This window comes from Pogona vitticeps, chromosome 4, assembly GCF_051106095.1.
Source record: "Pogona vitticeps strain Pit_001003342236 chromosome 4, PviZW2.1, whole genome shotgun sequence".
NCBI lineage: Eukaryota > Metazoa > Chordata > Lepidosauria > Squamata > Agamidae > Pogona > Pogona vitticeps.
In genome coordinates, this window is record NC_135786.1 from 40085995 (window position 1) to 40109430 (window position 23436).

Sequence of the window (23436 nt, forward strand, 5' to 3'; positions counted from 1 at the left end):
TAGCCATAAATGAGCAACTCACAATTATGTAATCAGAAACCAGAAACTGGCAGTAGAAAGCTGCTAATGTGATTAGTAACTTATTAATGTCATTGATCTTTATATTCATTCATTCCAAAAGGAGACATTCTAAACTCTCTCAGTGACTGAAGGCAACAAAGCAGGAAGATTCCAGGCAGACATTTTGACGCATGGAAAGAGAAGCATTTCATCCTCCACCCACAAGAGTTTTGTTTTCAAAGCTTGGCCACGATGAGCTTCCTATGTAATTAAAGAAAATCTTCCCTCTCAAAGTGTAGCCCAAACCAAAAAAGGGAGGAGGGGTAGGAAGAAGGAAGAAAATAAGGGGGGGAGCGCACTGTAGTTAAGAGATTGAAGGCAGAAGGTTCAAAATAGCATTCATTGTGGATTTACAGTGTGTTGAAGGCACAACTAGTAGCCACATTTTTCACATGTGTTCGGGCAGGCAAACGAACTGACAACTGTCCATACACTCAAATTTTTAAAGAAGTTTTTCAAGCCCGAGATGGGATCAACTGAATGAAAAAGGCAGAAAAAGGAAATTGTCACCAACGTTGAGGAACATCATGTCAAATCCCAGTTCTGTTCATGAGTCAAATGTTATTGTTTGGATAGTTAGGATGCCAGAACTTGGCTAGGTCACTTTATTGGACTAACTCATAGACAGGGTACTTTCTGATCCAATTAAAAAGACAAGATAAAACCATTCTATATTTCTAAACTGTTCTTTAGAAAGGACCAAACAAAGAGATCTGAAGTGAAGGGACACCTCAGAGACAAATGGTTTATTGTGTTTCTCTGCAGGTAAAACCAAAATTCATCTGATACAAGAAGTCTGATGACTGGGTTGTTGTCTAAAAAAAAAAAAAAGATGGCACATTGTTTCTAATGTACAAAAGCAACAACTTTCCTCAGCCCTGAAATTTAGTTTGTGAAGGAGAACAGCCCTTTCCCAGGGCTGAAACTGCCTACACCTTTACAGGTCTGCTTTTGTGACTCATTGTTTTGCAAAACAACTTGGAGATAAGCCAGGGCCATCATTACTTCAGAGAAATAAGACTCTGCAGACTAGTCACATGCTTTGCATTATGTTGTGACATCTTACATCCTTATTCTAAACAGCCATCCTGGTACCACAACATCCAAGTGTTAAGAACAGCTTGCAGCCATTTGCTTCTAATTGTTTTTCCCATTTGCTGACTCTAGCACAAAGTGAAATAATAATGTATCTCTCTTTACCTAATAGTTCTATTCTGAGTATATGAAAGCATATAAAAGACTTATCAGTCATACAGAACCTGCCTCTCTCACAGGTAAGCAGGCATCCAAGGTTGAAGCACTAGATCCCTACTGGCTGGTGTCTGTAGGTGCCACTGCATCACCTGAGGATGAGTGAGCAGTGGATGAGTTTGCAAAACATGTCACCTATGGGTGTGGAGAAGAGGACTGCAATCTGTATCTGTCAGTGGCAGTGTTGCTTAAACAATTGTAGCTTTGGCAACACATGCAATATGTCCACCTATTGTTATCACTTTTGAAATGCCATAATTATGGAAAATATGGAAATGCCATAGTAATTGCTCCAGTGCATTCTGAATGAGATGATGCTTTAAGTATCTGTAGGATTCATAGATATTTTTCCTCAGACATTGTGATACTGATTGAAAGGCCTAGTTGTTTTTAAAAGGAAAACCTAGAATGCTATTTGCCTGAGCCCCTTCCTTATTTATCTATAGTACCACTGAACTGATTTTGTAAAATACAAATTGTGTTTTGATCCGGAGCCTCCAGAAATCCTTCCAGCAACTTGTGATATTTTAGAGCAAACTCTGCAAACTCAGCCAAAAATATCTGTTTGGGAAATATCTGTTTTAGTTTAACCGTGGTATGACATATGCTGTACATACTTGGTTTGTGGCTGGAAATATCCTGTGTTGTATTCATGAATGCATGTCCAAGAACTGGCATATATAAAAGGACCATCACAGTGTACACCAGGTAGAACATTCATATTGCCACATACCTCAAATACCAACCAGGCTTCTCAGCAGAATCAATTCACACCTTTAGCTGGAAGTCACAAGTGCATGAAAGCCAAATGCAGCACGCAGAGTGTGCATAGTTTAAGAGAGGCAAGGGAAATCCCTAGCTGCAGAAATGGGCGTGATGTAGTACTCTCCATGCTGTGTCAGATTGCAAGCCCCAATATTCCTCGCTCTTGGCTATGGTGGCTAGGGCTCTTGCGGGCTGCTGTTCAACAAAATCTGGAGGGTGTTGTTGGTGAAGAGGAATGGTAAAAAAGAAGATAAAAATGGTGGCACACTCTTTTCTAAGTTGCCCTCCTCCTTTTCCTTTTGCCAGCATGCAAAAAGAGGGTCCGCTCTTTTCCCATTCTTGTTCTTCAGTGCTTTGTATTATTTTGGTGACAGGAAACAGTGCAGTCCAATAATAGGATCTGCAGTGGCCTTGTAAAATCAGTAATAGGGTCTATAAAGGTAAGAGGGCAGGTCCCTCTTCACTCCATTGTAGTTTGATCACTATTATAAAAATGCTGTCTCATGAGAAGACTCCCTGGAAAAGCCCCTGATGTTGGGAAAGTGTGAAGGCAAGAGAAGGGGACGACAGAGGATGAGATGGTTGGACAGTGTCACTGAAGTGACCAACATGAATCTGACCAAACTCCGGGAGGCAGTGGAAGACAGGAGGGCCTGGCGTGCTCTGGTCCATGGGGTCACGAAGAGTCGGACTCAACGACTAAATAACAAATAAAAAATGCTCACATATCAGTATACTCAAAAATATCTAACTGTCTGATAATATCTAGGCCCCTCAGGTTCCATTGGTGCCAATGGAAGTTTTTCCCTGCTGGGCTTTATTGCCATGAACAGCTAAGTGGAAGAGGAGTTGTTTACATTTTGAACCTGGATAGGAATAAGGAAACTAAGCAGAGGAAAAATCCACAGCTTTCCCTTGAATTAGTGTTCCATTTTTAAAAGTTTCACTTTTCTGCAAAACTACTCATTTTGTGAATGAGGAACAGGAATAGGGTTCATGGGGTAGTCACTCTGTCCCACCCACCCCCTCGCCCCTTGGTTGCATTTTTAGGTACACCATTGACAATTAATTTTCAGTTTTAGAAGAGGTTGCCATCTTAAGTCTGTGCAAGCGTATCAGGCAAAATATTGATGTTCAGTTCCTGAGGAACAGCAGATTTGGTGTAATATAGGACAGGACACATATTAAGTAAATAATTTATTTTATTTGAAAAGGTAAGAATGAGACCTTAATGGGTTTGCATGGCTTTATAGGGTTTAACGAAATCTTTCTAAATATTTCCAAATTTGCACGTATAGGTTAGAATTGGAAAATTTCATTGAAACTTGTATTCTATAGGATCAGGACCCTGCAGTTCTCCAACGTGGAATGACCACGGAGCTCGCCCTTTAATCGAGCTGGAACAGTGTACTAAGGACAGTGAAGACTGACAGCGTGAAAACACCCAACCTTTCAACCAAACAAGGTTCAGTAAAGCCCACATTGTACCCCAAGCAGTATGGAAGGCGGAGCTCCACATAAGCTCGGTGAGGGGTGGAGCTTCACCCCGGAGCGACGGCGGCTCCATCCAATGGGGCCCTGCCCAAGTGTGTCAACTCCGGAGAGCGAGTTTGGTCTGTACTGTACTTGCAAAGTTGCGAGCGAGCTGCAGAAGGAGTCAAGAGTCGAACCGGATCGGGGCGGCGGAGCAGTAATGCAAGCCGGTGAGTTGTGTGTGTGTATTGGGGGGGGCGAAGAGGGCTTGCACTGCTCGAGGGCTGGGCTGGACTTACGTTGGGTACCTAGGTGGGTTCGGATTCGCCGCTTCTGCCCGGGCAGACTGGTGGGGCATCTGATCCGAGTTGCGGAGTCCGCTTTGGACTCCGATGCCTCACTCGCTTCGGAGACGCTCAGGCCTGAGAAGGCGAGTCCGGAGGGCTGAGGCAGGGCGGAGAAGGGGGGCCCGCCCCCCCCCCCCCAATTCCTCGCCAGGGCTTTTTTTACGGGGAGAAGCTGCTGCCCGGTAGGGTTGGAGAGCAGGGAGGCTCCCGGTTTTGCTCTGGATTTTTTTGCCCCAGTTGAAAATGTAAGCTTTCAATGAAACTCGAGAAGATGAAGAGCCATTCCTGTGGGACATGAAGCCATGAAAGTTGCGCGAGCGTGTGCAGAGTGGCTTTCCCACAACTTCTGACTTTTCCAAAGATGGGACGACTTTTAGGGCCCGTAAACGTCTCCTATAAACTTTTGGGACGGGCTGGGACGTACGTGAGCTAAGGGTTAGACAGGGCTTCTTTTTTTTCCTGCGCCGGTTCCTCTTCCTACTCCCCACCCCGTTGCATTTAGATAGTGTGCCTGGTAAGATTACTGGCAATTATTTGTGAAAAGGAGATACTTCTTCATGCTAGTGGTTTGCCTCCCCAAGGTGGGGTGGTGACTGTGCAAGATAACCTTGTCAAAGGCTGCCAGTCACAAGGGCTCCGAAATCCAGAATCACTGACATGCCTCAAAAGATGAGTTTCTGGGAAGCGAATGGGGAAAGAGGGCAGTTTCTTCGTGTCTGCTTCTGGTCTTCCCATTAATATCTCACTGGCTGTTGTGGGAAACAGGCTGCTAAACTATCTAGGCCTTTGATCTAGCTCTTATTATAATAATTAGGTAAAACAACTTACGTTTGAAATATTATTAGCTGAGGTCTCTAGATCTGATGGTGGATAAGAAAATGCTATGGGTGAGAATGTCCCTGGCTTAGTTTAATAATCAAGGATGATTTGGAGGATTGTGTGCTTGTGGCATCTTTGAACCCAGAGGTTTATACATGGCTACCTGAGGGCGGTACTTATCCTAGCGCCATCTACACCTCTGGCAAAGATAGTTGTGGGACCCTGATGTCAAGTGGAGAAAGGCTGAATGGAAAAGGTGCACTAGGAATGTTTTCTGTGCTTCTGATACTGTATAGCTCTGAACTACAAATTACTGATAATGCACATCACCTTGAATGAATGGAGATTCGCTAACTGCCATTTGTTACTGTTGTCAAACAACTCCTTTGCTTGTTTCTGTTTTTGAGGTCCCAAATCTGTATTGATAATGAAATATAATACTTCGGTGTCTTAAGAACCCAAGTTTTGACATGTTTGTGATACAATTGTCCTTGTAAGTGGAATGTAGTGTGCTGATGTTGGAGACTGCTCAGATTCTCCAAAACACTCTTTGAGACTCAAATGCTAGGATCCTCTGAGGAATATTTATCATCCTGGCTTGAAACAAAGTTGGTGGTAGCTTTCTGGGTAAAGATGAGAACAGCATTCTCTGCTGTAACATCTGTGCTGGAAATTGAAAAGATTTAGATTGGAGGAGAATCAGAGTATCTGAACAGTGGATATTTTCCCTTTGAAATGTTTTGAAGCAGTTTCACAGCAACATCAGGAAATGGAGTAATGATGTCCTGTGACCTCTTATTATATTTAGGAGAGAATGACAATAGTGCTTTTCCTAATAGAGAAACAAAGGGAAAATGTTGGATAAGGATTTTTGAATAATGCCACCACAGCCTGCTGGGGGGTGGGAGGGGAGAAGAACTAGAATTTTATTGAGTTCTCAGATTATTCCATTTGCAATAGAAATAGCTGTGGCCTGGCCTGTAGGTTACAGCCTTATATTTATTTTGAACACAATAACTCACAGTCATTCCAAAGAAGAATTACAGTAATTCCTTGTTTTCCCCTCTTCCAGCTTTCTCCGCTGTAATATACAGTATTATTTACCATATACATTATCTATGTTGGCTGTTGATCTTGTCAAAGAGTTGAGAATCAAGAGAGAGTCTGGTGACACCTTAAAGACTCACCAGCATATGCAATCGGTTAGTCTTTAAGGTGTCACAAGAGTCTTTGTCCTTTTCCTCCAACAATCTAATCCCTTTGGGAAATAGGAAGTAAGAAGGACAGCAAAGATGGGGCCAGCCTGGCCTCCTGTGAGAGGGAGTTCCAGAGTCTGGGAGTAGCAACAGAGAAGGCTCTCTTCTGTGTCCCCATTCACTATCAGACACACCTGTAACGGTCGTGGGGCAGAAAGAAAGGCCTCCCCTGGTGATCATAACAGTCAAGCCAGCTCATAATTTGAAAGAAGACAAATGTAAGCCACAACAGCTCTCATGTTACCATGTTAAGAAAGATGTATATTGTTCTGCATGTTAAGGAACACATATGTAACAGAAGAGTCACTTATTTTCTGGGTTTTTTACAGCAAACATTCTGAAGGTGTTCTAGCTTTAAAAATGTAGATGCCAGTGTTTTACCACAAGTTTTTAGCTGTTTTAAAAATGGTGCGGTGCAAAGGTGGCAGGAAATGTTTCTCATTTTGTTGACGTTAAAATGGCTTGGATTGTGGCATTTGCACAAAAATAATTCTCTCTCTCTGACCTGTTATGGTTGTTCAGTCTCACATCCAGTGTGAAGGAAGTAATGTTACATCAGGTATCTCAGAAATGCTCACCATCAGTAAATGGCTCAAATAAGACTGTCATTTATTTATTTATTTATTAGATTTTTACCCTGCCCTTCTAGACAATGCAGCCTTGAGAGTAAGTAAACACCCATTCTCGTATCAACTTGCCATTCTCAAATACGTTCTGCAAAGGCCTTTTTCTGCTTCATTCTTCCATCCAGGTTATGAAGCCTATCTGTATGAGGGCAGGCTTGTGGAATGTCCTCTGCAAAAGTGGTTCATTTGCTGCCAATATTGCTGCTACCCAGGCAGTAAGAAAAAAACTTATTATGCAGGTTTTTGTTTTGTCTGTTTCTTTTTTCTTGTGCTTCTGTATTTGTCTTGTGCTATAAACATAATCTTATATATGGTGATACGGCAGTATTTAAAGTAATTTGAAAAGTTCCATTGAGTCAGTGGGCCTTCCTTCTTTAAACATACAGTGGATCAAGCTATACGTGGGTGAAACAGTGTGTAAATGTTTATTTTTCAGCTGACAGGTAGATCAATATTGCTGTTACTTCTACATTTGCAAACTAAGATTGAGAGGTAATAACTTGTGCAAGTCTCTGCTGTTCAATGAACTTGCTCTATAACCTTGCACATATTAGGTTGTCCAGTGAGTTGCTGGGATAGCAAACGTTTGAGTGTATCTTTCCAGGTCCATATTTTGTACAATTTTGTACAGTATCATAGTGGGAATGAATCAAGCCTCTCATAGGCTTGCCTGATCCCCTTTCATTTCTCATCCTCCATGCAACAACAACAGGAGAAGTTGAGAGGCATTCACCCCCAGTTTTTATTAGTATGTTGTGGTTAATTTCATTCTAGTTTGTTTGAAGAAAGGTAAGTCAGGCTATGGCTTACAGATATATGGTTAGTAGTACTGGCTTCCAAACCAACTTGATTATGAAGCCAGAGCTTAAAGGTGGATTCTATATCCTGGCTTCTTTTAAAGCCAGTATCTATTGTTCTTGGATCAAGTGTGCTATATTTGGATCAAGTGTGCTATACTTTGCCCTCCCCCTTCACCCCTTGGTGAAGGGGAAGGGCAGAGGAGTACATTAGGATCCCTGAAGCTCATACATATGTCAGAATGTAAGCTATGCTGAGATCTGTATTGTCTGAATTGGACATCTCTGCTGTGTACTGACAATCTGCATTATACAATTGTTCGAAACTGCTGTTGAATCTGACAGGAGTTTTCTGCTTTGATAACAGCTTTGTTAGTATCCCACCTCTGTTGTGTGGATGATGCCTGTGTAAGTGGTTTGTCTCTCTAATAGGTGGACTGTTCGTTGTCATCCACAGAGGATGCTGGAAGGAGAATTTCTCCTAAATCTCGTATTGGACTTTTACTGATATTACTACATTAATAGCTCATAATTAGTTTGTTTTGCAGTTTATTGGATCTCACATGGAATATTGTGTTCTGAAAACCAGTACAACATTTTAGATTTCGTTAACAAGATAAGAACACTTTCCCATTGGCTGAGGTGGTTATGACAAAATTTGGGATTGGTTATCTGGGAGGGGTTTTAATTGAGTGTTGTGCCTTGTTGTTTTGAATATAGTTTGGTGTTGATTTTGTTTACCATTTTTAGTGTGATATTTGTTGGAATCTTTTAAATATTTGAATACTTACTGTTTTTAGCTAGTAAATATTGTATTTTAATGATGTAAGCTGCCTTGAGTCCTTTTTAAGGAGAAAGGCAGGGTAAAAATATTTTCAATAAATACATAAACCCCCACTACTCTCTTCTTCAGTGTCCAGATATGATTGGTTGCATGTGCATGTTTTGCAGTGAATCACTGAAGTGACTGAAAAGCGGCTTGTTAAAGGGAATTCTGCTGTTTGATAAGATTTCTGCATCATTGTAGTCTTGAGTAATGGAGATGGAGAATTAAAACCAGTACTAGCATTCGAGTTGATTTTGTAAGCTGAGTTCATAGTCATACATTTTCTGTGATAGGGTGGGCTGGGGGGGGATAGTTTTATTTATCACTCCATTTTGAAATATATGGGGGAGGGAAATCATACATATTGAGTTTCTGCCCGTCGTTCAGCTATTAAACACAGATTGGGCTTCAGATCTGAAAATAAGAGTACAGCAGTTCGGGAGAAACTGCATGTGTTGAAGTTTTGACTTAGGTATCGGCAGAATGTCAATAGAACCTGCTTTCAGTAGTATCCCTGGACTATCTGGAAAGTTGTTATCCAGATGCACTGAGCTCACACTGCACTGAGGGAAACATGTGAGCCCTACCCTTCTTTTGTCATTTTCAAGAAATGGGAGGGGCCGCTGTATTTGTGTGACCTCTCTGTATAAAAAGTCAAGGTTCTGATTGACTTGGAGAAACTACCTTAATTGGGTAGCTTCCCACTTTTCAGATGGTTACTTTTGTGTGTTGAAAGTGCTTTTAGTCTAGCATGCTTCCTTCAATGCATGTGGACTCCACATATAACAACTGAATAAGCTCTTGCTAAAGTGTCAACAGAGTGCTGTTCTCTGAAGATGCCAGCCATCTTCAGAGACTGGCGAAACGTTAGGACGAACAACCTGCAGAACACAGCCAAAAAGCCTGAAAAACCCACAACAACCATGTCAACTATTTGATTTATTCTTGTAATGTACCTGCTTAGAGTCCCTCTGTCACATACACGGATTGCTGCCTTGTCGTGGTGAATGGGCTTGAGTAATTCAGGGAAGCTATGGGCTATGCCGTGCAGGGACACCCAAGACGGACAGGTCATAGTGGAGAATTCTGACTAAACGCAATCCACCTGGAGTAGGAACTGGCAAACCACTCCAATATCTTTGCCAAGAATGCCCCATGATCAGAAACAAAAGGCTAAAAGATATGACGCTGGAAAATGGGCCCCTCAGGTCAGGAGGCGTCCAACATGCTACTGAGGAAGAGCGGAGAACAAGTACAAGTAGCTCCAGAGCCAATGAAGTGGTTGGGCCAAAGCCGAAAGGATGCTCAGCTGTGGACGTGCCTGGAAATGAAAGGAAAGTCTGATGCTGTAAAGAAAAATACTGCATAGGAACCTGGAATGTAAGATCTATGAACCTTGGTAAGCTGGAGATGGTCAAACAGGAGATGGCAAGAATAAACATTGACATCCCGGGCATCAGTGAACTAAAATGGACAGGAATGGGCGAATTCAATTCAGATGATTATCATATCTACTATTGTGGACAAGAATCCCGTAGAAGGAATGGAGTAGCCCTCATAGTCAACAAAAGAGTGGAAAAAGCTGTAACGGAATATAATCTCAAAAATGATAGAATAATGTCAATACGAATCCAAGGCAGACCTTTCAACATCACAGTCATCCAAGTTTATGCACCAACCACCAATGCTGAGGAGACTGAAATTGATCAATTTTATGAAGATTTACAACACATTCTAGAACTGACACCAAAGAAAAATGTCCTTCTCATTCTAAGGGATTGGAATGCTAAAGTCGGGAGTCAAGAGATAAAAGGAACAACAGGAAAGTTTGGCCCGGGAGTTCAGAACGAAGCAGGGCAATGGCTAATAGAGTTTTGTCAAGAGAACAAGCTGGTCATCACAAACACTATTTTCCAACAGCACAAGAGGAGAGACTATACATGGAAATTACCAGATGGGCAATACCGAAATCAGATAGATTATATTCTCTGCAGCCAAAGATGGAGAAGCTCAATGCAGGCACCAAAAACAAGACCTGGAGCTGATTGTGGCTCTGATCATCAGCTTCTCATAGCAAAATTCAAGCTTAAACTGAAGAGAGTAGGAAAAACCACTGGGCTACTCAGGTATAATCTAAACCAAATCCCTTATTAATACACAGTGGAAGTGAAGAAAAGATTTAAGGAACTCGATTTGGTGGACAGAGTGCCTGAAGAACTTTGGATAGAGGCTCGTAACATTGTACAGGAGGCAGCAACAAAAACCATCCCAAAGAAAAGGAAATGCAAGAAAGCAAAGTGGCTGTCCGACAAGGCCTTACAAATAGCAGAGAGGAGAAGGGAAATGAAATGCAAGGGAGATAGGGGAAATTACAGAAAATTGAACACAGACTTCCAAAGAATAGCAAGGAGAGACAAGAGGGCCTTCTTAAATGAACAATGCAAAGAAATAGAGGAAAATAACAGAAAAGGAAAAACCAGAGATCTGTTCAGGAAAATTGGAGATATTCGAGGAACATTTCATGCAAAAATGAACATGATAAAGGACAAAAATGGGAGGGACCTAACAGAAGCAGAAGACATCAAGAAGAGGTGGCAAGAATACACAGAGGAATTATACCAGAAAGATCTAGATATCCTGGACAACCCAGATAATGTGGTTACTGACCTTGAGCCAGACATCCTGGAGAGAGAAGTCAATCAAGTGGGCCTTAGAAAGGTTGTGTAACAACAAGGCCAGTGGAGGTGATGGCATCCCAGCTGAACTATTTAAAATCTTAAAAGATGACGCTGTTAGGGTGCTACATTCAATATGCCAGCAAGTTTGGAAAACTTAACATTGGCCAGAGGACTGGAAAAGATCAGTCTACATACCAATCCCAAAGAAAGGCAGTGCCAAAGAATGCTCCAACTACCGTACAATTGCACTCATTTCGCACGCTAGCAAGGTTATGCTCAAAATCCTCCAAGGTAGGCTTCAGCAGTATGTGGACCAAGAACTCCCAGAAATACAAGCAGGATTTTGAAGGGGCAGAGGAACTAGGGACCAAATTGCTAACATGCGCTGGATTATAGAGAAAGCCAGAGAGTTCCAGAAAAACATCTACGTCCTTCTGCTTCATTGACTATGCAAAAGCCTTTGACTGTGTTTGGCCACAGCAAACTATGGTAAGTCCTTAAAGAAATGGGAGTACCTGACCACCTTATCTATCTCCTGAGAAATCTATACGTGGGACAGGAAACAACAGTTAGAACTGGATACGGAACAACTGATTGGTTCAAAATTGGGAAAGGAGTACGACAAGGCTGTATATTGTCTCCCTGCTTATTTAACTTATATGCAGAATACATCATGCGAAAGGCTGGACTGGAGGAATCCCAAACCGGAATTAAGATTGCCGGAAGAAATATCAACAACCTCCGATATGCAGATGATACCACTCTGATGGCAGAAAGTGAGGAGGAATTAAGGAACCTTGTAATGAGGGTGAAAAAGGAGAGTGCAAAAAACGGTCTGAAGCTCAACATCAAAAAAAACAAAGATCATGGCCACTGGTCCCATCACCTCCTGGCAAATAGAAGGGGAAGAAATGGAGACAGTGACAGATTTTACTTTCTTGGGCTCCATGATCACTGCAGATGGAGACAGCAGCCATGAAATTAAAAGACGCTTGCTTCTTGGGAGGAAAGCGATTACAAACCTTGACAACATCTTTAAAAGCAGAGACATCACCTTGCCAACAAAAGTCTGCATTGTCAAAGCCATAGTTTTTCCTGTAATGACGTATGGAAGTGAGAGCGGGACCATAAAGAAACCCCGAGTGCTCACTGGAAGGACAGATCCTGAAGCTGAGGCTCCAATACTTTGGCCATCTCATGAGAAGGGAAGACTCCTTGGAAAAGACTCTGATGTTGGGAAAGTGTGAAGGCAAGAGGAGAAGGGGACGACAGAGGATGAGATGGTTGGACAGTGTCATCGAAGCAACCAACATGAATTTGACACAACTCCGGGAGGCAGTTCAGGATAGGAGGGCCTGGTGTGCTCTGGTCCATGGAGTCACGAAGAGTTGGACACGACTGAACGACTAAATGAACGAACGTCCCATACAAAGAAGCCAACAGCTGTTTCCTTTATGAAGTACATGGTCAAAGGATGGTAAAAGCCAAACAACTGCGTTTTTAAAAATTGAATTCATTTAAAAAAATTATTATATTTACCACAGTGCAGCAGATTTGAGGCCTAGTTGTTCTGAAGGGAAAAGCAGAATGAAAGAGACCACTATCAGATAGAAGGAATCATAGTATTAGTGTTGTAGGATAAGGCCTAGGTAGAGAACAGCCCTAACCTACCTCAGTCACATGAACTAGACTCAATATAGTGATTATCCTTTATTTTCATTTGTTCTCAAGTGGGTGGGAAATAGATTTCACCAACCTTGACAGAATCTCTTCTCAGATACTTCAAGAATTTACAATGAAATGGGTGAGGGCATTGACCCACACTTTGCCCTGTCTTTTTAAAAAGGAGAAGATGAATTAAATAAAATATATGTGTAAAAGTACTGGTGAAATGGATGGACAATAAACATCTTTTTTGTTTCTACTAACTGAAATGTTACTGAAACAAATGATACAAATTTTTCACTGAGCAGCTTTTCTCTTTTCATAGAATCATTGAAAAGTAATGTTTGAACGGGCCTACAAGGCCATCAAGTCCAACCCCCTGCTCAATGCAGGAATACGATCAAAGCATATCTGCCAGATGATTATCTAAGTCCTTCTTGAATGCCTCCAGTGTTGGAGTACTCACCAATTCCCGAGATACCTGGTTCCACCGTCGTACTGCTCTAACAGTGAGGAAGGTTTTTTCTGATATTCAACTGGAATCTGGCTTCCTTTAACTTGAGCCCATTATTGCGTGTCCTGCTCTCTGGGATGATCGAGAACAGATCTTGCCCCTGTTCTGTATGACATCCTTTCAAATATTTGAAAAATGCTATCATATCACCTCTCAGTTTTATAGCATTTTCCCTGCTTTCTCTTGCTTCATTGATGTAGAAAGACAAATAATTATGTTGTTTTGCATTCTTTTTGTTCTGTTACACAGTGGCACCAAAAACATTTTTAGCTTCTGGATTTTGCAACATGTTTGTTTTGGCCTTACTATTACACAGCAAATTTAACTTTCTACCTGTATATTCATCAGCAGACTGCAGGAAATATTAACATTATGTCTTAGTACGTATAATTACTTTGGCTGGTTCCTGCTTTGGGACAACGAGGGCCAAATTTGAACATCTGGGCTTAGTTTCAGCTGAGTGAGTATAAAATGGCTCAATCCCCCTACTTTGTAAAAAAGGAGGAAAGATTGGCTACAATTCCTTTCTGCAGGGATTTGAAGACTATTTTATAGAAGTAGTTCAGGGCTCCTTGTTGTGTAAAATATATATGAGCAGTCACATGATTTCTCCTTCCCAATTGTTGGCTTTTCCCATGAAGTGCTGTGATTTCTTCTTTATCTATTCTTCGAGAATAGAGGAGTCAGAAGTTTGCAGCATTTGGATGGGAGAAGTTTCAAGAATGTGACTATGAGCCAAGGTCTTCATTTGAAAATCCTTCTTCCCTCTCCGGTTTGAAGTCTGAGTCCCACTAAGATCACTATACTGAATGCTGAATGCTCAACATTTTCAGGCAATCAAGAAAAAAAATGCTTATTAACCATACATTTGTGAGAGTCATGCAGTGAATCCTTGTGTTTTGCCATGCCCTAAACGTTTGAAATTGTCATTGCTTTGAAAGATTATAACAATTGGGGTACATTCTGCCAGTGTTTATTCCAAGACATTATGATAGATCAGTTAAGATAACTGACTTCTTAAGGTGTTTGTGCATGCTTATGTACTGCTAGAGGAAGTCCCTGCTCGAAGCTGCAGCTCTCTGTTCTTTGTATTTGCACAGCATTTATCATTAGCATAGTCAATCTTATCTGGAACAAGCTCTTAGTTTTTAATCCCAGCAGCCCCGTGATGGGAGAAATTATAACCCTGCATCTTTTCTTCAAAATAAGGGTCTCTAAAAATAAATTGTGCTGAGTTTGCTTCAGAAATTTGTACTCTTTCCATACCATTTTCTTTACCACACCTTCCTGTTACATACAGCACTGATGTTACCTGTCTGTCATGGGTTTGGAGGGAAAGTTCCATCCTATGGGGAGTGGAAGGCGGGACATCAGGAGGAGGGGCTGTACTGTATATATATGTGGAGCTTGTGTGGAGAAGTTTGAAGCTGGGAGGAGAAGCTGGGAAGAAGAAGCTGGTGTGGGAGTCTGTGTGTCAGACAGGGTACTACTGAGTGTCAGTCAGTACCAACCTGATAGGTTCAGGTGTCTGTATGGGAAGCCAGAACTGATAGGTTCAGGGTCTGTGCTTTATTTAAAGGTGTTCTGTGTGAACCAAACTGGTGTATGTATGATTGAGACTAAGCCACGTTACTGTACCTTATTCACTTGATCATTTTATTTTCCCTGTGTGTTGTTTAAATAAACCTTATTCCTTTGTTTGTTGAAAATCCATTCCTGGTCTGTGTGACTCCTTACAGGGAATGGTTGGTGGCAGCTTAGTTAAACTGTGGCATATCCCAGTAGGTCTGGGGTTGTCACATTGATTGGTGTCCAGCGTGTGGGATACGACTGGTCCAGTTGTCCAGTGGTCCAGCAAAGCCTTGGCAAGTGTGCCCAGAGCAAAGGGGGTCTAGTCAGGGACAATCTGAGAGCGCGTAGGTAATCTTCTAGGCTTACCTCACGGGGAGGTAGGCTAGTGGAAGAACGTGTGACCTCAGATTGGTGGGACTAGATTAGGGAGCTCTGAGGCAACCTGTTTTGGCGGGAAAAAGCTGAGGCAAAGCTGAGTGAAGTAGCAGTAATCTAGCCTGTCTGCTGAGAGGCCTAGCAGAGGGGGGTTAGACTCTGGCTGGCAACAGTTGCAAGTTAGTGCTGAAGAACAGCAGCAATCTATAGAAGGCTGGTTCTGAGGCAAAAGAGAAAAAAAAAGTGGTCGCTTTATTTTGAGGCTTGACTTTTGAAAGCAGCCTGTTCTGGGGGGGGATTATGCCCTTGACTCGAAGCCAAATGGCAGAAATGGGTGAAGCGAGGGAACCCCAGGTAGACCAAGGTTCTGAGGATGAATTTGGCTCAGTGCAGGATGACAGCACGGGAGAACAGAACCCAGAACTCAGGAAAATGCTCATAGCCCAACAGCATGAACTGAGGATGAGGCAATTGGAAAGAGAAGAAAGAAGGGAGGAAAGGGAAAGGCAAAGACAATTTGAAATGGAATTGGAGAGAGAGAAAATGGCATTTGAGTTAAGAAAGTTGGAACTGATGAATCAGAACAATAATAACAATAGAGATTCTGAGGGGGGCCAATTGTCTAAAACTGACCTGAAGAAATTCCCTGTGTACCACAAGGGAGATTGCCCTGAGGTGTTCTTTTCCCTCGTGGAAAGAGCGTTTGTGGACTTCTCAGTAAGGGAAACTGAGAAGATGACCATTATGCGATCTTTAATCAGTGGCAGCCTGGCAGAAGTCTATGCAGAGATGCCAGAGGAGCTGTTAAAAGATTTCGCGGAGTTTAAAAAACTGGTGTTTGCCAAACATGGGACCCTAAGTACTCCAAAGGGTTAGTTCAGAGCCCGCCAAAAATGGGCGGCCATTTTGTTGATTAAACTTCTGGGCAGAGCCAGTCCAGGAACCAGATTTTGGAGGGAAAACCAAAACCAGATGAGAAAGACTCCAAGTACAGCAGAAAATGTTATTTCTGTCAAGGAAAGGGCCATCTAATCTCAGAGTGTGAGAAATTAAAGCAGCTAAAAGGAAATGTGCCTCATGATTTGAGTGGAACCAAGCCAAAAGCTGTGTTCTGTGTCCAGAAAGAGCAAAGCTCCTTGCCACTGAGGGAGCCTGTTGCCATGGCTACTCAATCTGGAACAGTTACATCTGCTGATCAGGCTGAGGAAAATGGTCCTCTTGTGGAGGTCAAGCGCTGCTTACTAGTGAGAACAAATTCGCAGTTGTTTGAAACCGCAGGGGTGGACGTAGGAATACTTGACCATCAGTATAGGGGGCTGAGGGATACTTGTTCCCAGGTGACCCTGTGCCATCCAGATATTATTCCTAGGGAGTATATAATCCCAAATGAGAGCCTGAAGGTGGCAGGGATTGAGGGACAGGTGATCTCGCTGCCAGTAGCTGAGGTACCTGTGAGCTTTCAAGGCTGGAGGGGAGTTTGGCGGCTAGCGATTTCATCGACTCTGCCAGCAGCCGTGCTCGTGGGAAATGACCTGGCTGAACATGTGAAACGGGTGCTAGTGATTACACGCTCACAAGCCACCACGGGGACAGTTCAGGGGGGTACTGAAGGTCCCGAGGCGGAAGCAGATGAGGGTAGTTCCGAAGCTGTGGTGGAAACCTTAACCACAGACAGCAAGTTTGGCCAAGAGCAAAAGGCAGACGCCACTCTCCAAAAGTGTTTTGAACAGGTGACAGACGCCCAGCTAACACCTGAAACCCCAGTGAGATTTCAAGAGAAAAAGGGAATTTTATATAGAGAGACCCTGAGGAATATCTCAACAGGGGGAGATGGGATCAGAAGTCAGCTAGTGGTACCTGAAAAGTATCGCCCCATGATCTTACAAAGGGGGCACTCTGACATGTTTGCTGCGCACTTAGGGGTGAACAAAACACAGCAGAGAATCACACAGAATTTTTACTGGCCTGAAATAGGGAAGCAGATCAAGGAGTTCTGTAAACAATGTGATGTGTGTCAGAGGCAGGGGAATAACCGTGACAGGACCAAAGCAAAGTTGTGCCCTTTGCCTGTGATTGACACTCCGTTCAAATGTATAGGGGTGGATATTGTGGGACCTTTGCCCAAGGCCACAAAGAGGGGGAACAGGTTCATTCTCACCATTGTGGACCATGCCACGAGGTACCCTGAAGCCATTCCCTTGACCAACATTGAAACTAACACAGTGGCAGATGCCTTGGTGGGGTATATGTCCAGGATGGGATTCACCTCAGAAATAATCACAGATTTGGGCGCATCGTTTACATCGAAGCTCATGAAACGGTTATGGCAAATCTGTGGAATTAAACACAAGGAAACCACTGCCTATCACCCTGAAAGTAATGGGTTAACGGAGAAGTTCAATGGGACTCTGATGCGCATGATTAGGGCTTACTTGGCAGAGAATCCAAACAATTGGGACCAGAAGCTGCAATCCCTTTTGTTTGCTTATCGATCAGTGCCACAAGCCAGTACCGGGTTCAGTCCATTTGAACTTTTGTTTGGGAGAAGGGTGAAAGGGCCCCTTGATTTGATCAAACAAAATTGGGAGCAGATCACCCAGGATGACCCACAAGACGTTGTGACATATATAAACTCTTTAAGGAATGACCTAAAGAGAAACCTAGAGCTAGCAGCAGAGACCCTGCAAGCTCAAAAGGTCAGAAAGAAAGCTTGGGATGACCAGAACGCCAGGGAGAGGCACTTTAACCCAGGGGAGGAAGTGCTTTGGCCTAGGCTCGGCAAAAAGAACAAACTGCAGCTGGGTAGCCCAGAAATGAAATACTTGGGTCACATAGTAGGGGGAGGAGTGATAAAACCCCTAGAGGCCAAGATAGAAGCTGTTCATGATTGGCCCAGACCCAACACCAAGAAAAAAGTCAAATCATTTCTTGGGTTGGTGGGCTACTACAGAAAGTTCATCCCGAGGTTTAGCGAGATGGCGACTCCGCTGACCGATCTGACGCGGAAGAAGACTGATGACCGCATCCCGTGGACCAGCGACTGTGAGGAGGCGTTCCAGAGGTTGAAGGAGGCCCTCATCAACTATCCAGTGCTGCGTGCTCCAGACTTCGACCGGGAGTTCATTATCTACACCGATGCGTCTAACAGCGGGGTAGGAGCAGTTCTTTGCCAGGAGGATGAAAATGGTGACCAGCATCCAGTGTCCTACCTGAGTAGGAAACTCCAGAAAGGTGAGAGACATTTGGCAACCGTGGAAAAGGAGTGCCTGGCCATAGTCTACGCGATCCAGAAGGCCAAGCCTTACATCTGGGGAAGACATTTTATTCTGTGCACTGACCATTCACCACTGCAATGGTTAAAGACAATGAAAACCCACAATAGTAAACTTATGAGGTGGGCTTTAAACCTGCAAGACTATGACTTTGAAGTGAAGGTGGTCAGAGGGTCAGTGAACTGTGTTGCTGACGCCTTGTCAAGAAGACCCGAAGAATGAAGACGGCGAAAGAAACATAGACTATGTATATATTTTGGTGACCAAAGGTTAAATGTACTTGTTTATCAAACATGCTTGGTTTGTATGAATAAAGGTAACTTGATGTATTGTAAATGGTAAATGTTTAAATGCCTAATTGATATGGTTATCCTAGTGTAAGTATAAGTAAGTATGGTATTGTATGTTATTGTATAACTGTTTTTGTATGTTTTGGATCCAGGTTGTTTTTTGGAGAAAAGCACTTTAGCTTTCCCCCTACAAAACAACTTATAAAGAGGGGAGGTGTTACATACAGCACTGATGTTACCTGTCTGTCATGGGTTTGGAGGGAAAGTTCCATCCTATGGGGAGTGGAAGGCGGGACATCAGGAGGAGGGGCTGTACTGTATATATATGTGGAGCTTGTGTGGAGAAGTTTAGAAGCTGGGAGGAGAAGCTGGGAAGAAGAAGCTGGTGTGGGAGTCTGTGTGTCAGACAGGGTACTACTGAGTGTCAGTCAGTACCAACCTGATAGGTTCAGGTGTCTGTATGGGAAGCCAGAACTGATAGGTTCAGGGTCTGTGCTTTATTTAAAGGTGTTCTGTGTGAACCAAACTGGTGTATGTATGATTGAGACTAAGTCACGTTACTGTACCTTATTCACTTGATCATTTTATTTTCCCTGTGTGTTGTTTAAATAAACCTTATTCCTTTGTTTGTTGAAAATCCATTCCTGGTCTGTGTGACTCCTTACAGGGAATGGTTGGTGGCAGCTTAGTTAAACTGTGGCATATCCCAGTAGGTCTGGGGTTGTCACACTTCCAAATTCTTGTAAATGTGAACCGAGCATAGGTTTTCTTAGAACGTGGGTATTCTGGATCTGACATACCGCTAGGCTTTATTCACTAGACATCTTGAAATTATTAAGCAGGTTACTGTTGTGAAAGTGTATGGACCATTTCACAGCTGTGGCTCCATAATTACTTATGAGACACGTGACATGTCAGCCAAGAGTGCTAGGCTTTGTCCTCAGAGGAAGTGCTTCAGTTCCATGCATGAGGCAAAGTTGGGGATGTGTGGGTTTCTTTTTCACTCTGTCCTTCCTGTTGAAGATTTTGCCAAGCAGAAGTTAGTTCTACAGTTCTTAACTTTCTGTAATCTACTTTATAGAGAGAACTGTATGTATGTGTGTTTGTGTGTTCATAGTGCTATCGCGGAGGAGAGAAGAAAGCCAGACATGTACCTCATGCTGTTGATCATTAATGACTGATCTTGAAGTTTCTGATTTCTCAGAATGTTTTGCTTAGTAAGGGCAAGGGGATATTCCTGTCTAAAGCAAGTATTATATCCAGGATCAGGAATGGGGAACTACTACAGAATTCACAGCTATTGTGTGAAGACTGAAGAGAAATTGATTTCAGAGTGTGCTTCTGCTACTGAAGAGTTTCGCCCCCAACCCCAGCCTTTCATGATTAGATTTGCCAAATATTGTCCCTTCAGTAGTTATTTAACATGAATTCTGGCTTTCCCATTTCTGCATCTCCATCTGGAGAAAACATTCTCACTTCTCAACATTCTGCCATTGCCATACAGTTGTGGAAAAAAATCTAAGTTTCTCAAATTAAGAAAAAACATGGCAGTGCAGCCTCAAGAACTTCTGTTGTTTTGCATTCAGGCCTCTGAAGGATTTAGTCCAAATTCAGTTTTACATCATCATGGTCACAGATATCTGAGCTTTTTCCAGCACAGATGAGGAAGGCTCTATACCAGTGGTTCTCAATCTTAGGTAACTCAGGTGTCCTTGGGCTGCAACTTCCAGAAATCCCAGCCAGCACAGCTGATGGTGAAGGCTTCTGAGAATTGGAGTCCAAGAACACTTGGGTTACACATGGTTGGGAACTGCTGGCTCTCCACAATGGAGGAAGAGCACAGTTGTGCATAACTGTATGCACAACATACAATTGTGCATAAGAGAGAATGCTGGAAAGTTCTGGTTTCATTATTTTCCAAGCATGATGACAAGAGGAATTGATTGAAATCCACGGGAAATAAAATATTTTTAGATCTCAGGGGTGATCCTGCAGGTGTTTTGTACTTCAACTCCCCAAAGCCTCAGGCTGCATTGACAATGGTAGCTTTTTGTCAGGCAGAAAATAAAAAAAACCTAACTGAATAGTATGTGCATTTTCATTTCTCCAGAGGGAAAAAAGTGACATAGTTTTTTCACTTTCAAAGGTCTGAGGCCAACATACATATTCTGAGTGATGACCAGCCTTTATTCTTTTATAGACACAAACACATTCTTCCAGTTGGAATCACACTATAGAAGCAGTTGTTTCTACAGTACTTGTCTCAAAATAGACAAGTATTTTGTAGAGTGTTGATTCACTAGCCCTTGTGAGAATGACAGCAGAGACATTTTCCTCCCTGTCTCACACCACAGGGCTAATTGGCTGGTTCTTATAAGTATAGCAAAGTCACATCCCATCGCTCAGAGCTGTTCTACAGTATTCAGTCGTTTCTCTTGAGTCCTAGTTCAATATTCTATCCACTACGCTGGAGTGGTTCTCAATTGTTCAGAACAGCAGTGAGCAACTTTTGGCTGGCCAGATTTCATTCATTTGTTTTCTCATTTGTGATTGCTGTTACATATCAAAAAATCCAGTATTTGAATCAGGTTATTTATTTATTTATTTTATTGGATTTCTATCCCACCCATCTAGACCGAAGGTCTACTCTGGGCAGTTATGCACTGGCCATTGCAACATCTGGGAGAAGATGCAGGAATGGACGGACCATGGTTTATATTACTGTATTTAATATAAAGGTTAAGCAGGTTTGGAACTGATTTAAAAATATCAATTTATAATGACATACAGTTCAGCATGCTTTTTTTTTTGCCGGGAAGTTTTTTGTTTGTTTGTTTGAACATTATGTACAATACACAGCCACCAGGGGCTTGTTTGAAGGATTTTTTTTAAAGGCAGCCAGCTGAGGGAGAGGGTGTTCCCTCCTTTGTGAGCCTAGATGCTGCTGGACTTTGTGCACGTCTTTGGTCAATTTCTCTTGTCTTCCCCTCTGCCTGTTCCTTCACCTCTGTGTGTGTCTCTCTGTGTGTGTTTGCTGATAAAGAGCCTCTGTCTCACTTCCATGGGCTGCAAATACCTTTTATTTTCCATCTGTAATACTGACATAGCAATATTCACATTTGAAATAAATAAGAAATAAAATAAATATTTAAAATAACACCATAGGAGCAGCAGCAAGTGGCCAGCATCCAGCATAAGGACAGGGTGGACACGGGACAAAACTTCAATTGCAATTATTTGTATAGCCCTCTCAACCAATGCACAACCCAGATTAAAACAGATTAAACGTTTTCCCAAGAAGACATACACACTGACCCAAATACCATGTAACTACTATATGACATTAACTTGATTTCAGAAACACTGATCCAGCTACCAGTTCATTTTCATAGTATAACCACAGCCTTAGATAGTTTGTATTACAGCTCCTAACATTCCATTGGTCAGTGGCAATACCAGTTGAGGCTTCTGTAGACGAATTCCAAAACATCTGGAGGATCAAAAGCTCCGTACCATATGTTTGTTTTGGGTTTTTTAATGTAATGTGCAGGAAATGAGGATTACATAGTCACCTTGGATCATTTTTGGGAGAAACCTACAATAGACATAAATAACTAATGAACAAAATAAATAGAGCAGCTAGAATTTTGAATCATCATATTCTGCCTTTTGCCACAAACCTAATTTTGTATGTGTAATATAAATTGCAGTTCTTTAAATACCTGGATATATTCATGTATCAAACAATAACATGTGTTTTGTCCGCATGCACAGTGAATTGAATGTGCACTGGTCCATTAACACTGTTAATTTTCCTTGTCTGAAAGACACTCTACTGCAGGCCTATATTAGGATTCCTACAAGGGAGATTTTAAATTGCTGATACTTGTGTGCAGCCTGAATGCCTTTATAAAAGATTCAATGGACAACTCATTGTGTTGTGGAAATTTCGACTATTTTCCACAGAACAGTGGAATCCTTTCCACAGAACACCAGGAGGGGAAAGAGCAAAAGTTTTATCGTTTTAAAAAAATCAGACGTAGTCCAGAGAAAATTAAAATGCTTCTGCCTTTTGAAGTCCTTGAAACTGAGGGCTTTTGCTTCATTGGCTTCCACAGGACAGTTGAGTCCTTCACTTTCCTGATTTGGACTCGTTCTGAGGAAGGAGTTAATGCAGGAAGAAGTGAAGGTGATATATGTTCTCTGTTTCCTGCTTGGGAAGTTCTGTTGATATATTCTGCTGGAATGATGTCACAGGGGCAGTTCTGTGCCTGCTGAATCCACTAAATCCTTGGCTCTTGTGTGTCTCGCAGTAAAGGACGTTAGCCTTATGACAGAGTACGAAATTGCTGGTTAATGAATTCTGGGGGAGGAACAGTGAGATTGAAGCCGAAACCAACTCCAGCCCAACTTGGTGCCCTAGATGAGTCACTTTTCCTGTGCCCACACCTTGGCTGGGGATGAGTGAATCAGGGTGTTTCTGAAGAGCTGTCTATTTACTAACAATGAATGATATTTTTAGATAAAGTCAAACATTTATTTCTTCCACCTGTGAAGATGACATGTTATTCAGCTGTCCTGGTTTAGTTGGTTGGGCTTTTTGTGGAGACCTGAAATGCTATTGAAATGTCTGATTTTTATTTTTAGGGAGCACACTGTGGATCAGCTGGCAAGGATTAGTTATCTCTTAACTTGCCTTAGCCTTTCAGTTCTCCCATCCTTCTTCCCATTGATTAGAGCATAATTAGAGTGTAGCTACAACCATCCTTTAAATGCAGCACCCTTTTGCTGTGGGTGAATTGAGGTAGAATTATTTCTGTGGTTCCGTTCTCTGCCTGTTGGTTTAATGC

General features: G+C 42.4%; 1 protein-coding gene across 1 annotated transcript in view; it reads left to right on the forward strand.

Moving 5' to 3' along the window:
• Positions 1-3656: 3656 nt before the first annotated feature.
• DENND2C (DENN domain containing 2C) overlaps positions 3657-23436 on the forward strand; it is a 77106-nt gene continuing 57326 nt past the window's right edge. Inside the window, exon 1 of the mRNA XM_020780559.3 lies at positions 3657-3779. The gene's annotated coding sequence lies outside the window, so the exon portion shown is untranslated. The remainder of the gene's footprint in view (positions 3780-23436) is intronic.